The 15,364-nt window shown below is 39.4% G+C and overlaps 1 long non-coding RNA gene across 1 annotated transcript; it reads right to left on the reverse strand.

Annotated features, from left to right (window-relative positions):
* Positions 1 to 11: 11 nt before the first annotated feature.
* LOC141728275 (uncharacterized) lies at positions 12 to 14,193 on the reverse strand. The gene is made up of 4 exons (XR_012579175.1): positions 14,083 to 14,193; positions 11,894 to 11,991; positions 4,620 to 4,701; positions 12 to 2,228 (listed from the first exon to the last, which is right to left on the reverse strand). It is a non-coding gene; the product is annotated as an uncharacterized LOC141728275 (long non-coding RNA).
* Positions 14,194 to 15,364: the final 1,171 nt, after the last annotated feature.

Consider the following 15,364-nt stretch of genomic DNA (forward strand, 5'->3'; position numbering starts at 1 on the left):
TATTTAGACCAGGCACTTTTTAATGCACCACAAGTAACAGATGTTTTTGACTGATGTGTTTCTATCTTCTCTTAATACCAGGACAGGCACCATGAGCTTTTAATACAAAAGTAGAGATTTTATTTCATCAGGAATATGACAACTGCTTCATACACATTGCCTAACATATAATTTTAAAGAAAAACTATGAAAATTGAAATACTTAAAGTTTGTCAAAATGTAGTTTGACTCCATCTGAAAAGCATGTTAGTTGCCACTGCATGTCCCAGAAATTCTGTATCACACAGCCCGGTACTCCAGGAATGGCACTTTAATTTTCATAACACAATACCATCTACTCGTGAGAAATTTGTGCTACACCATACTTTATTATCTCAGACTCTAAATACTTCATCATTCTCTAAGGGCCTGTTTCTTCAGCTGTGCCTGTTGGAACTCTTTCCTCACACATTTTGTTCCATTAAGGCCTGTGGGTTTAATTTTACGGATAAAAGTTTGCAAGATGAACCTAGATTACTACAGTGATGACTACTCACACATGGAGAGCGCAGAGTATTTACAAATAGTCCAAGCTGAATATAATGGCAGTCAAATGTTTATCACTGCTGGAACAGAGGAGTGCACTGCAATTGCGAATTATCCCTTTTCTACAGCTAAACAATTTTGCACTCCAGGACAGAGAGTGAAGAAATATTTACCAGCACAACATGCATGCAGCCTGTGTATACAGCAGAGCAGCAAACACACCACATGCAAAGATACTAAATGTCAACATTTCAGCCCCAAGCAGGTGCTTGTCTTCAAAACCAAATATATTGGTAACCTTTCTGCCAGATGTATTTGGCAGAAAGCTCTGTGTTCAAATATAGGCTCCTCTGAAGCCTCAAGAGTGGCTCCTCTAAATATTAACTAATGTCAGGAATGTAGAAAAATGTAAACAGCTTCCTTAGCCACTTTAGGCAGCCCTTTGGAAATAGTAAGTGTAGATGTAAAGGGAAAAAAAAATTGTAAAAAAATGGGAAGGCAGAGGAAAGAAAGTACTACCTGATGGTGGAAAATTAAAAAACCCCAGTATCTTTATTTTTATGTGTTAATATCAATGAACAGCAAATACCCGTTTTTCAAGTATTCCTGCCTGTATTCCCAGCTTTGTTTTCCTCATAAGTTTTTGGTTGCTTGACAAATGTAAACACCTTTTTATTTGCTAGTGCTGCCCCTTCTCTGTATCCCAGATTTGCCTACTACCTCACAGTTTGTTGGCAAACACTAGCAACATTCATTCAAGTCAGGTCTATGCCCACCTTCTCAGAAAAGCTCTTGTCCTGAATTTCTGGAATATTTTATTACATCATGACATTTTTGCCACATGCCCTATCATCAGTCAGAAGACAAGAATCAGTTCTCTCTGTAGTAGGTGAGAGGATGTGTCCTCTTTTAAATTCTTTCATCTCTTCCTACCTTGCTACTCTCATGAATGCTGCCTTCACACAGTCCTTCAGTAAACTTTTCTAAATATGCTTCTGTACCTCTCATGGTCCTTAACAGCAGTAGAGCCAGGTTTTAATTCTCCTGATCAAAAAACTTCTTGCAGCACAGATAAAGAAGAAAGATTAATCAGATTCATATGAAACATCAGTTCTATTGTGGTCAACAGGGTGGTTCATTAGCATTCACAATCCTGGTGTACAAGTCACACCACAGTTAATAATCAGTGCTACATGTGGCTTGCCCTTGACGCCTTACAAGAGAAAATTGAGATAACCTGATGCAACATCTTCACTCACAATGCTCTCTGTGCATTACCTCTAATATCACACAACACAATTACTATTAGTCACAGCTTATTCACCCATATGTCTGAAATGTCTGGGAGGTGCCATTTCAGCTAAAAATCACTCATAAGCTCTCTTCCCTCTGCTTCATCAACAGGTGGGGGAAGAAAGCTCCTTATTGGTGGGGTCCAGAACACAGGCATACATGTGGGCATGACTGGAAAACCCAGTACCAGTTTAGGAGAGAGAATGTGAAATAGCAATGCAGCTTTCTCCTTAGAGTGTGTATCAATAAACAGTGCTTCAGATGCTCCATGGGGGTATCTGACTTCACTGTGTGTGGGACAAGGCATCAATACTCAATCTACAGCAAGGACATAGAAGCTCAGAAAATTTTCTGGTGGAGCAAGAAATCCTCTTCTTCCCCAGTATGTGACCAACTGGTGGTGCCAGTACCTGCAGAAGAAAATTTAAGAAATATATTAGAAAAGCAGATCCTTAGCCTAGAGACACATTCACAGAGTGAAGAGCTCAGATTTCACTGCTTAAACTGACTGTCCTGAAGACATCACCGAGTCAGAAATCCCTCTTGACTTGGAATAAAATGGGCCCTTTTCAGCTAGTGACAGACAGGGTTGTACAGCTGTGTGTGCTAGGTATGTGCTTCTGCCCTGAACATTCTGTACAGTTTAGAACAAGAAGAAGACCTCTTTCAATACTGATATTTATATCAGCTCATTCTGTAAGTTAAAAAAGTCCTAAGAGCCTTGGGCAGCTGAAGTAATAATACATTATACTGAGCATTAATATTCCAAGAAAATAAAATGTTCAGAAATGTGGTTACCTTTTTGTTTCCAGTTTTCAACAAAGAACAATAGGCTATTTCTCACTTGGCAGTCATGAGTTATAACTCCTTAGTCATGGAGGAAAACCAAACCCAGTCCATCAAATTTTCTGATGATTCAGGCAGATCTCCATATATTTTTCCTTCACTTAAACGTTTTGACAGATGATCAGATTAATTTCATTTTATATCTTCTTCCTCCCCCATCAAGGCTCCAAAACCAATGTTAAGGCAAAAAAGCATGACACTTCACAAATCCCACTTTTTACTGTTTGGTAAATAACTCCTATGTGACTGCTTTTGCTTTTCTAGAGAGTCCTCATCTTTCACAGCTTTTGCATCCAACGAGGATCTGTAGTTCACCTAACAATATATCTGCATGCTGCAGCCTCTGCTATTTTGTTATCCCTCCAATACATAAAATATACTAGTCTCCACTTTTTCCTACAAGTGCCTAGGGACCCAGCACATGTGTTTAGTTTGTAGTTTTAATAAAAAATATTTCCCCAGAATAAGGAATATTCAGAAGATGCTACAGATGAGGGAACTGAAAACATAAAGCCAAAATAATGGGAATGCATTTCACCAGGATTTTAAAACACACAAGTTAAAAAAAAAAAAAATAGCTGTAGCTCAGCAGGGCTTCCATTACCATTCACTGGTGTGGAACTTCTGGAGGCTACAGAGCACTATGCTCTAGGACACGAGGAAAGAGAAGGTTGGTGTGCCAAGCTCAGGTGACTAGTAACTACCCAGGGTATCAGGAAACCAGATCTTCTCTTTTCAGCCTGTCATGAACTTTCTTTCCAGCCCCATAGCCACTCAGCTTGTTTGTTTCAGCACACACTTTTTTTTGTAAAGCAAATAAAGCAGTACTTTTTTCAAATGCTTTGGGTAGGAAATGTTAGATATGTCTTGTTTATATGGCATACAACTAATCTGACATCCCTATCAGGTTGTACCCTTTGGAGTGCAAAGTCACTAGTCTACATAAACACTGCAGACCCACATGTACATTGGGGCAGCTCTTACTGGTGTCATGCAGGAAGGGGTGGTTTTGCTCTGCAAAGACAGCAATGATCACATCTATACAGACAGTTTGAGAAAAGGTCAGGGCTCAAACTTCCTTTAGGAGTTTCTACTGTTTCCAGAGGTTCTCATAAATTTCTCATAAATTTGTCTTGATTTGTTGGGGGAAAGCAGAAGGCTCATGTTTTTTGGTGAATTCAGAGAGCAAATGTACTTTTGATTCCAGAAGAGAGAACACAGTCATCTGTCCTATTAACTATCCCCCCCTGAATTCACTTAGTGTCAAGATTTTTTCACTCCCCAAATCCACTTTTTTCATTTTTATCTGTTCTTCCCTCAAGCACAACCCCTCTACAGGAGCAGTATAATGGATTCCTGGTTAGTGTGGTAGATGCAATCTCATTTTTGCCCACGATGGTACTAATGAAGCTCACCAGAGTGATTAATTTATCTTCTTCTTGATATATTTGCTCATGTCAACTCCAGGAAAGATTCTGTCAGTCAGGTTAAGGTTAACACTAGAGTATCAACTCTTCAAAGCTTTAACTACATCAGATATGATATAGACATGACATGGGCATGATTTTCATCTGTCTGACTCAAGGAAAGTGAAAATCAGGTGTGGGAGGCTTACTTTCTTCCCCTGTGCTTGTATCTCTGTTCAGCCTTTCTCACATACTTTCAGATAATCTGGGGTTATGCTGTGACAACTGAGAATGCATGTGTTTCTCAGATCCTCTTTAAATTGCTAGTGAGAAAGTTTTTTGTCCCAGCACGCCCCTTGATCTCAGAATGAAGAAACCTTAGAATGGTTGAAGTGTGAAGAGTGACATAAATGATTTACAATGCTTTGCAGGCATACCCAATGCAAGAGCTACCATTCTCTTTAAAAGTGAATAAACTTCCCACTTTAAAGTGGCAGGATTTGTACAACTAAGAGAAAAAATATTAAAAACAATATAAAAAATATATACCTCTGCTTTCCCCAGGCATAAACATCCTCTGTCTTCTTATCTGTGTTTCAAACCTTTGGCTTCAGCTTGTTAAGACTCCCAACTTTGAAATAGTTGGAGGTGATGTATAGAGGAGAGAGGAGGAAGAGCAGAGTCAGAATTCTCAAACACGTTCTTGCCCTGATTTAAAGTGGGTGGCAATCATGGGGGCATCAGCTAGGAAAAGCTGCATCTTCAGCTGCTGCAGACACAAGGGTCAGGAAGATGAAGAGGCAAGCTTCAAGACAGAGGCACATGGGAGATGGAACACTTATGTGAGTGCAAGACAGAGATCATGGAAAAACACCTTCACAAATCAAGCTATACCTTTCCACAAATCCCATCTCTGTCTCCCCCTCAGCAGCTCTTATCTCCCATCTTACACAAATCAAGCTGGGCTCTGGAGACTGCAGATATTTGGTCACCCTTCAGATACCAACACTAAAAAACATGTCTTCTATTCCACAGTATTTCCAATTTGTTTTTACCACCTGCTGGAAACCACTCCCTCAAAGTTACAAAGTGTGTGTCACAAACACACTGTTCTGCTGGGAGACCTGCTTCACAGGAGCTTCTCCTAATCCACCTCAGAAAAAAACAAGTTAGCTTAAAATGTTAACTGGGTGGTTCGCCAAACTTAGCTAATGTTCTCTGACTGTTTGGTTTAGGGAGTGCTCACACTAATCACTGGGCTAGTGGCAGTAATTTCACATTTTGTGGGTAATGACCTTGAAGCCTGAGGCAAATACCCAGATAGTTGGGATGGGACTGAAAGGAAGTATGTTTTTATTTTTGTCTTCATGCAGAGATAACACTTAATATCTTTGAGATATATTTGACAGGCCATGGTCAGCTACTCAACAGATTCTAATGTAAAAACTTCAAACCACATCTGAGATTAACACAAAAATGCTGTCTAAAATCATTTGCTGACTAAAAATCTAAAATGTATTTGTTACATTTGTTAATTATAGTGAACACACCACTTTCTTTATTTTAACAGAGGCCAAGAGTGTCTTCTTCACTAAATCCCAGGGTCTCACACAGCCTCCCCAGCTGAATCTTGCATCACCATCTGCCATCATTCCTCACACTACTTTGGCTAAACATGTAATGCATTAATCACATTAAATGTACAGCCTAACTCAGTCTTATCGTGGTAAATTCACTCTCACAAAGTTTTTCCCTTTCTGGGAGATGACAGTAGACACAAAATTTTGGAATGGATTGTTAGAAATCCAGAGTTAGAAAGAAAACAAAGATCTCAAATTCAGAACAATGCTAGAAGAACCTTGAAAATCACATTTTATAGACACATTTCATCAACCATGAAGGAATAAGACATGATTCTCTTTGCCAAAGATAGCACATTACAGAACAAAAAGAGAAGACTATAAAGATCCTCTCTTGGATCACTTCAGCCCTGTCCTCACCACAACAAGCAGTGAAAAATACAGATGTATCTGCAATTACTGAAAAATTCAACAAGAACAAACTTAGTAAAACTAGAATTTTAACCACAGTAACACATATTGAAACTGTCTCCTCCATCACCTCTGTTGATAAAAGTGGTCAAACTTTAACTATGTCTCAAAAGAAGTCAGTAGCACCTCACCATCTTCTGGGTCACCAGCACCATGCCCGTCATGGTGTAAAATAGCTGATATTTCTATATTATGACAGAACTAGAGTTGGTTTAGTGGCTGGTGAAGGCTGCTAAGACTTCTGATTATGCTGCCCTAGAGAGCACAGGAGGTTTTGCGGGAAGTAGAGGCTGATTCTATTTCAGTTTCCTGCTGAACAAGACACCACAGCTGCACTGTCATTATGCAGGGTACGGTCCCAGCTCTAAATAATGCTTTGAGTTAAATCATGGGGCTTTTCTTGGGTTTTTTTTGTTTGTTTTTTTCATCTGTATGATCTTGTATATGCAATTTCAAGGAAAGAAAGACCTGGTTTAAAAATGTTTTTCTATTTTGGAAATTGTGAGGTCAAAGCATTTCTTCAAACATGCAAAAGAGGGATTACTCTCCCCCCCCTCAGGAACAGTGGCCACTGAAACATGTATTATAAAAATCAAAATATCGACAATACTGAGAACTGGAATAGAATTTTCAGGTTTGAGTCTCAACTAAGCTCTCAACTGAAAACCAAAATGATTGTTGATAAAATAGAAAATTAAAACTTTTAAGAAAAATGTTTAACTAGAAATAAGGTTGGTTTTGTTTGTTTGTTGAGAAAATAACTTTTGAATGAAGAGACAGGTTTGGGCGGCCCTCACTCGTGTCAGTAGGAAGCTGAGGGCATTCCTCATTTGACTCCACTACCTCTCTCTGCAGCATCTGGAGCATTGCCCATGCAGGACATGATGTTAACTGGCTGTGGGTTTTTGTCTGTTTTTATTTAAGTTTTTTTTTTTTTTTTTTTTTCAATGTGGTACTTAAAAATGCAATTAGCGCATATTGGATGAAAATCCACTTTGTGTCCAGGATTTTGGTGAGGGTTTTTCTGTCTAACAGAAATCTTAGCTGAAGTCTCCTTGTCAGTTAATTATTTCCAGGTAACTATTTCAGATCTGAGCTATCCCAAATGTCACACCAGAGCTGTCAGTTCTCATTAGAATATTATTAATAAAAAACCAAATGGCAAAAATAGAAGGTGAGATCAGCACAAGTCAGTGCTTCAAATGACTCAGGGAACACTTGACCTTGAGACTAATTCCCTCTCTGTGTCACACGGATGGGTAATTCCTCCCCTCCCGAGCACAGATAAGTGCGTGGTTTGTTCCTGGCGTGGGGAATTGGCGCTGCCGTGTGCCAGGGGCTCCCGGAGCCGGGTCCCGCTGGGCAGAGCAGCTCAGGGACAGCAGCAGCCATCGCTCCATGGCTTCTTGCTGGGCGCCTCCCCATAGCTCTGCTGCTTACCTAGCCCTGATCCTGACGCTGCAGCCCAGACACGCTCTCGGCATGCCCGGGCTCAGGCAGCCCTGGGCTGTGCCCGCACGTGTGTGCGGATACCGAGAGCCTGAGCAGCGATAACAAACACCCAGAGGTGCTCGCAGGGCAGGGACCTGACCAGGGACAGGACTGCCAGTCCCCACCATGCCCTGCGTCCACACTATGCTGCAGAGAGAGGTCGTGGAGTCGAATGAGGAAAGCCCTCAGCTTACTGCTGACACGAGTGAGGGCTGCCCAAACCTGCCTCTTTATTCAAAAATTATTTTCTCAACCTTTTGTAAAGATACGACAATTTTATTTATTTATTTTTAAAAATCGTTTTAAAGTAGACAGATGGCGAGACCTCAGCAAACCAGGGATCAGGTTCAAGTAATGCTAGTATGCACTGGTGCTTTCAGTGGGAAATTCACAACTAATCACTTTGCCCAACCTGAACAATTGTAGGCAAAGACTGGCTGTTTTAATTACTTTATTCTTTATTTATAAAGAATTCTTTATTCTTTTTTTATACTTTAATCTCAATACTTTATTGAGATTTCATTCTGAAATCTCAAAATGAAACACAACAAATTGGAGGAAAAGATGCAGTTTGTTCTTTTCAAACGCAGCTGTATGAAAAGTGACTCCCTGAATATCACAGCTCTAACAAGCACAGCTAGGTGCACATTTGTGTGGCTATTCACAAGTTTTCATTAACCTGCAATCTTCTGCACACGTGTATTGTGCGAAAATACTAAGTACAGTGAAAAGCTGGTACTGTGGGTTTATGAAACTTCTAGAATAGCATACAAGCAGATTTGATATGCAGCTCAAGTAATGCAGTCCCTGACCCAGGAAAGCACTCCAACACATGCTTTATGTTAAGTCTGTGAATATTGGTACTGAAAGCAAATGAGACCACTTAGTGTTGGAAGTGTTTTGCTGGATTAAAGCCTAAAGGAAGAGGAGAACTGCACAAAAGATTTTTTATGACAAATAAGAGGGAAAACTCTCAGCAGTACTGTCAGAAACAAAAACTGACTGGACACCTTCTCCACTGGTTACTAGGATATCTAACTTCCATTTACCCATGCCACATAAACTGCAAATTCCCAGGAGTAAAAAAAAAAAAAAAAGAAAGAAAGAAAAAAAAAAACTTAAAACCTAAAACAGTTAAGGGGAAAATTGGGAAGTAGTTTTCCTTTAAGTCATGATAAATACTCTGTAACTTCAAGACAAAAACTTATTTTTGCAATGTATCAGTACAATCTTAGATTTAATTATAGATGCCTGGAAAACTATGTTTGTAAAGGAAATACCCTCACCAGTTATAGGAAGCATTATAACAGGGAAGGGCTTACCAAATAAAAGGGATTAAGACCTGATTTTTCTAAAGCAAATGATCTTGTATATTACCTTGGTACTATATTGGCATCTTGGGAAAAATGAAAATTTGTCCAAAGTCACACAGTGGTAGGTTCATGCAAAAACCATGAGTGAGGGGTAAGTTGCTAGAATACTGAGCAACTAAACCAGGGAGAAGAGGTCACAGGGCTGTAGTAAAAGAGCGTGATATTAGTGCACCTCAGAGCAGCAAAATGGTTCTGGTGCCCTGAAATGCAATATCCTATCTCTTTTCTTCAAAGATGAGTAGATCTGCACTGTCCCTCCCACCCCGAGACAGAGGTAGATGTCAGCAGTCAAGCAGAACAACATATCAACATGGTTATTCAAAAATGAAGAGGGAAGTGTGGAAAAAGATCACTCTTCATGTACTTGGCTTCACTCTTACTCTGCCCCTTCGATCACCATGAGTGAATTGACAGCATGGCTACAACATTGATTATACCCCAGGAAATGATTCTGCAAACAGTGGCCTTGTGTCAACAGTTTTTAGATTTTCTGTGCTGAATCACAAAGGCTTGGTGTGCATATATGGTGTGGAAAGTAGCAAAGATATTTTGACCAATTTGATGGTTAACCCCAGTAAAAGTTGCTCATCCTAAATAGAATCTTGCTAGAAACACTCATGCCTTGTCCTGTCAAAGTGTTTATTCACTGGACTACTAAATGTTTGCAGGTTTTCTGTAACTTTGCATAGATGCATTCAATATTTTATTTCTCTGCTCTGATCCCCTGAAATATAGTTATGTCTTGTCATTACACTCCAAGGTAAAAGCCCCAGGCTGCTGTCAGAGTACCTCAGAGATGTAAGTCTTTGACCTGGATGGAAGCAGTAGACAGTGTAGTGGCAGCCCACCTTAATAGCATGTCATCTGGGAAAAAAAAATCAGCCTTATCAAGAATAAAGAAAACTTGTATTTGAATTTGGAAAAATGAAAACTGCATTTTCTTAAGCTAGTTTGGGAGATTTCTCTCCTCACCTCATTTCCATAGCCTAGCAGCAAGATTACTTTCATTGAGAGGATTTATTCAATTCTGCATCAGAGTGTATTATGGTTTCCAGTTGGTCGCTTTCAGAATATAAAGGAACTTTGGCAGCGAGTGCTTTCCAGTATCTTGGATGTGTGTTTGTACAACCTGTACACTTCTGACATATCTTTCACCAGCTGAGGGGAGTATCCTGCACTCAGCAATACCCACCCCTCGTGAGAAACCCAACCACAGAACATCTCAACACACGCACTTGGGACTCTCTTAGCCTCAGATACTAGTCTCAGAATAATCATACTGAAAATGATAACTTTATGAGTGTCAAAGATTACTTCCCTTGAGGCTTCTCAGTTCCTTCCTCTCAGACTATTTTCCTTCCTTCATGCTCATGTCTTTCTCACCTACCTCTCCCCTTCCTCTTTTTTCAACTCTCCTGGCTAATTTATTCTTTCATATTTTTCTGTTCTTTTCAATTTTACTTAATACTTCAGCAAAGAAGGATTATCAATCCCTGCTGTTTGTGCATATGTCTCCAAAGAGACACTTGTCTGGGACTTGATTAAGGGACGTCCCTCTTAAAATTTATACTGGCACGTCAAAAGAGCAAAGAGGTTACAAACTTACAAGAAATTATTACATCTTTTTTGAAGGTCTTTCTCAGAGACTCATCATCACTTTTTTAACAGTTAGGACACCAATTAATCAAAAGCATCTTAATTCCTGTGATTTTGGGGAAAAAAACAAAATACCTTAATGCAATTATTCTTGGGAGAAAAAGTGATCAATTTGAGTAAGGGTGGATAAAGATAATGGGTTGGGCTTTGTTTTCTGTGTACAATTTTGTACATAAAATTGGTTCTCTAATCTCAGAACTGTTCTCTTACTGTCCATCTTTTCCATGTGTTGTGTGAAAAACTCTGTATTTTGAGAACTTTTTCACATCAGTTTTGCTTGAAGAAAGAAATCAGACATACCTTACTGCTTAGCTATCCTGTTGAGTCCAAACAAACAGTCCTATTAGGTGACATCACGCTTACTAACCTTTAAGTAATTCCACCTACACAATACTCCTTCAGCAGCACTTGCACACAGTGAAATGGAACATTAACAAAAACAAAATCAGAAAATGTTGCCAGTTGGATTGAGTCATCTGTACTTGTGAACATCTCATGAACTATAATGCAACTCCAAGCTGAAATGAAGCATGTTAACCTGCACAAGTGTAAAACGGCACAAGCACTTAAATCTCTTTGTATAGACATGTCCTTGCCCTCCCAAAACCTCTTACATGACTGCAGTCACATTATGACTATATCATACAAAAACTGAACAAGTAATGAAACAGCAGTGGTCCACTTTCACAGAAAAAGTGTAAGAGAAGGCAGATCAGGTCACATTTTTCCAAAGTGAGTTACCTAGACACCAATCCACAGATGCAATACTAAAACTAAGATAAGTATGCCGCATTGGTTCCTCACATCACAGCTGCTGGATGTTGGCATCTCCATCTCTGCTGCCTGGAAGCTATCTGCTGGTTAGGGTCAAACCACTCATGTGTGCAAGAAGTGTGCATGCTCACCAAAAAATGAGGTGGAAAGTTTATCTTTCTTTTGCCATTGATTTAGAGGAAGATGTCTGTAGAAGATTCTTAAGCTGCCTCTCCCCACTGCTGCAGCCACTGCCTTTTGGGCAAACTCTACTTTTACAGAACTTAATGAACATATTCTTAGCTAATGAATTGTAAATTAGACTTCACTATTCCTTCAGCTTTGAAATACAGTACAAACATTAAAGGATATGTTCTAACATAAGAATACAAACATTTATATTCCTGATCTTATGTTGGCTTCTTACACAAGAGAAAAAAAAACAAACAGCAAAATCCCCAAACGTGGTAAATTTACTTACTTTAAATAAATAACTTACTTGAAATAAATTAAAATACAGACAGTTTTCTCAAATTCTGTAGTGGGCTGGATTTTTTCACACAAGATGATACGTGCTAACTTTAGTATCCTAGAACGCTGTTAAAGAAAAATAACACAAGATGAGAAATCAGTGGTTTCTTCATTTGAGAAATGCCGGAGTGATGAAAAAGTAGCTTTTCTTACGGGGAACCGGTGGGGGGGGGGGGGGGGTGGGGGTTAGGGTTAGGAAGCAGGGGGAGGAGAGAAAAGTGTTTTCAGGAGGTTTTTTTAATCTTTCTTCTGTGTTTTGTTTTGCACACAGGAGATTTTAATACTTCCATGACAGCTCTCATAGCCCAGTGTCTTTTGTCATTGACAGCCTGACAGGACACCATAAAGATGTTCTTTCTACACCACTGGCTGGTGAAGAAGAGCACATCAATGATATAAATGCACAACTACAATTTCACTATTGGGTTATCTCAAGCTTTTCCCAATTCTCCAATCTTCACTTACCTAGCAACGAGTCAGTTTACAGGACATACAGCTCTTATTTCTGGAATATCTGGGGGCCCAGATGTACAGAGACAGTTAAACTTCAAAGATGGACATAGGGTGTTTGTGAGTTGGATTTTTTTTTTGCAATGTTATGAATATCTAAATAAGTTTATATTTGCACCTTTAGGAATTTCAATGTGTTCCTATTCCTAAATATTTTGTTGATTAGCTACTTGAATACATAGCTATTGATCTTAAATTACTCTTAATCAGTCTAAGCTCAACTTAAATACATCCTTCACATACTACACTCTTCCTGTCAATGACTTTGTAAGTATTTAGCCAGTATTTGTTAAGACTTGTATTTGAAGTTGGTACAAGTTTCTGCAGTTTTTGAAGCCATTCTCAGCATGGATGGCTGTTTCTCAAAATGCCTCTGAATGTATGTTTACACTGCAAGTCAAGCCAAGTTTGAAGTGGTTTTCCAGGTCAAACTTGTTCACTCTGTTGTTTATACGTGAGTATACACCAGGGTACAGACTGAGGACAAGCAGTCTCAGGAACTCCTTGAGGTGGAGCCTGAAAACTGACAGCAGGGTCATACAGGATGACCTTTTTGTTCCTGGTGATGTGGGTAAATCATCCCAGGACCAAGCAGGCTCATCCTATTCTATCCTAAGCTCTTCCCAAGCACAGTCTTAACATTCTGTGTCCAAGCTACAGCCAGTCAGCAGAGCTGAAATAAGAGCCAGCAATGCAGAATCGCACAGGCCACAGAAGTCACCACGATTAACCTCCTCTAAGTACGCTCTCAATCTCCCAACTCATTTAAAACTAAACAACTTAAAGGGAACAATAAATCAAGGCAAAAGTCCTTCAACATTCTCATCAGAGTTTTAAAGTTGTAAGAACAAAATTCAGACAGAAGAGATCATATTTAGGAGGAGTTCCACATAGAAAATTACCTTGCTAAAACTAAATCTATTGCATGTGCTCCTTTTAGACAAGCTGCCTTAACTCTTCTGCACACATACACACTGAGCAGAGAGCAGAACTTTCCCCTTCCCCTGTTTTAACACAAGCCTCTTAAATTTGGTTTGTAAATGTCCTTTGCATCAGTCCTCCTTGTTAGCTGCTGGTAACAAAGATAAAATACAAGGACAGAGTGAGTGTTCAGTGTTCTCCAGGAATACCTGTTTTCACTTACTCTTGTCAGACATGAACGTGCAGCAGCAGTATTGGACATTCCAGCTACTGCCAGCTGTGTGAGCTGTACCAAGCAGCTCAGGGAAGAGCTCATGGAGACAAACAAGGATGAGTATATTAACCCCCCTCACACATCCTAGCATGAAATTCAATAAACAGAGCTCGAGGCACAGTGCTGTAAACATCACATCTTTAAAGGCAAAGGGAAAAATCCAAGAACATTTTTGGAGAACAAGCAAAATCAGGCATGTGCCCACTCTGTGGGGGTAGCCAGATGCCTGATGGTAATTACTGCAGACTCTTTCATCTAAATACACTGCAGGAAAGGAAAAGATTAAAACGATTTTACTTCATCTCTGTTATTTCAAAAACATATGTGCAAGAGGCATGGGATAAAGTGCAAAATATTAATAATGAAGCCCCCACTCAGACTGTTCACAAGACATTAAAAATCCCACAAAATAAAACAAACCAACCGAACAAAACACCTCAGACTCTTCTCACCTGCCCCTTTGATGAATAGGTTTGGCACTATTTTCCAGGCCAGGATCCTTGACAATTCCTACAAATTTATTTAGGAATTTAAGTCTTCAAATTGAGCACTGCATGGTAGGTGCCACCTCACCCCATCCCCCTGAAAAAAGACAAAGACAAACAGAAAGACAGGGCAAAGAAATTAACTGTCTTAATCTGATTTTAGCCTCCTCTCTCTCATCTATCACATTTTTTTTCATCTCACCGGTTTCCTTTTATAAATTCTCTCCTTATTACAGTGCTTCAGATCAGAGCTGTCTACCACAGTTGGATTTTAAACACCAACATCCCAGCAAGGTTAAGCATGTTTTAGAAAGACTCTCATTTTATGCAGGATGGGTTAATTATGAGGATGTTTACAGTGTTATTTATTCATTTTAAGAGCATCCAGTACACAGAGATTTCTCCTGGAGGGAGAAAGTCTGCAAGAGAAAATCCAGATAATGCAGCACTTTTTGGCTGTTGAGAAAGGCTTAAGGCCACGTGCTGCTCTATTACTTCCATACAGATACTGTTTTCAATTGGAACAAACACACAAACATCCACAGAATTTAACTCTTCACTCTTCTGTTGACAGATTCTCTCCAGACTTGTGTGACTGATGTTAGCCAGACAGAGTCCTAGAGGTAATGCTCCTGCTGCTAAAATTATTTGCTTTAACTTTTAAACAACTGTGTTAACAGAATCCACAAAATTGCAGATATAGAAACACATGCTTTCTGAAACCCATCAAAAAATGCTAATCTGTTAGCATGATCATTCCAACAGCAGGGTTTGCCAAAAAGTGTTTTAGGAATGGGGGGAAAAGAAAGTACACTTCTCCTAATCTCATTGGTTTTTAAGCAGGAAAATGAGGTAAGTAGCACCAGATATTATAAGTCTACAAAAGACAAAAACATGTCTCATTCCTTGTCTCTTGGGCACATAATCTCATTATCACAACTTGACAAGAACAGTAACAATTATGTGTTAGACTCCTGTGCAGCTGTTCACGTGGTTTGCAAATTACCTGTAGCTTTGCTGCAGACTGAAATTCAGAGAGGCTGAAAAGAGTAAGTATGGACACTGCCTGACTGGCAATATCCCTAGGTACTAGAACAAAGGCAAAAGATACTAGAAGGTATGGTAATTGTCAATAGTAACACACAATATCATAGTGTTGTATGACCTGCATAGATTGAAAACAACTGTTGGACAAGACTAAATAGAGAGTGGGTACCCATGATGTTCTTTGGATTGATATTACTCTTAC

This window comes from Zonotrichia albicollis, chromosome 2 (genome assembly GCF_047830755.1).
Source record: "Zonotrichia albicollis isolate bZonAlb1 chromosome 2, bZonAlb1.hap1, whole genome shotgun sequence".
NCBI lineage: Eukaryota > Metazoa > Chordata > Aves > Passeriformes > Passerellidae > Zonotrichia > Zonotrichia albicollis.